We start from the raw sequence: 729 nt of genomic DNA, 5'->3' as shown, positions 1-729 counted from the left end.
ATGTTGGAAGCGGGATAGCAATTACTTTGTTGTGCATCCACTGGCCAGAAACTTGCCTAACCAAGTCTTCACCCCAGTTGCATGTAGCTGGATCAGTAATATCACCGACCTTCAACAAAATTTGACCTCGCCTTGGTGTAATTATTTTCCTATCATTATTGTTGGTATCCATGCATCCTCCCATATATTAATATTCTGTCCATCCCCAGCTCTCCAGATATAACTGTGACGTAGCACATTTACTCCAGCCATGTTACCCTGCCACGCAAAGGACAGCCCCTTCTTGAGCTTCGCCTCTAACAGGTTGCCATCCAAATAATATTTCTCATGAATAATACGAACACATAGGGACTCTGGGTTCTCAACGAGCCTCATTGCTTGCTTTTCCAACATTGCTAAGATGAAACCGTGGATATCAAGAAAACTCATCCCTCCTTTACTCTTTGGCGCACCCATTTTCACCGCGCCATTCAATCCATATTTTCTGGTTGTTCTTGTCACCCTAGTCACCCTACTGTCCATGAATAATTGTTGAGATCGGAGATCAGCAAGCTCTCCTAGATCGTTCGTCCAGGTGTTAAAACACTCAAGTCACTTCACAGACATGGGCGTGATTTGCCCAAGTTCAAGCCACCGCCGAGATGTAACACCCTACTCATGCGTTGTGTATTCTTTCTTGTATATCAAGAGTGCGTAGTGAGCTCTATGTGTTCTCAATCGGGATCCCCC

This window comes from Triticum dicoccoides, chromosome 4B (assembly GCF_002162155.2).
Source record: "Triticum dicoccoides isolate Atlit2015 ecotype Zavitan chromosome 4B, WEW_v2.0, whole genome shotgun sequence".
Taxonomy (NCBI): domain Eukaryota; kingdom Viridiplantae; phylum Streptophyta; class Magnoliopsida; order Poales; family Poaceae; genus Triticum; species Triticum dicoccoides.
This window is presented reverse-complemented; position numbering follows the sequence as displayed.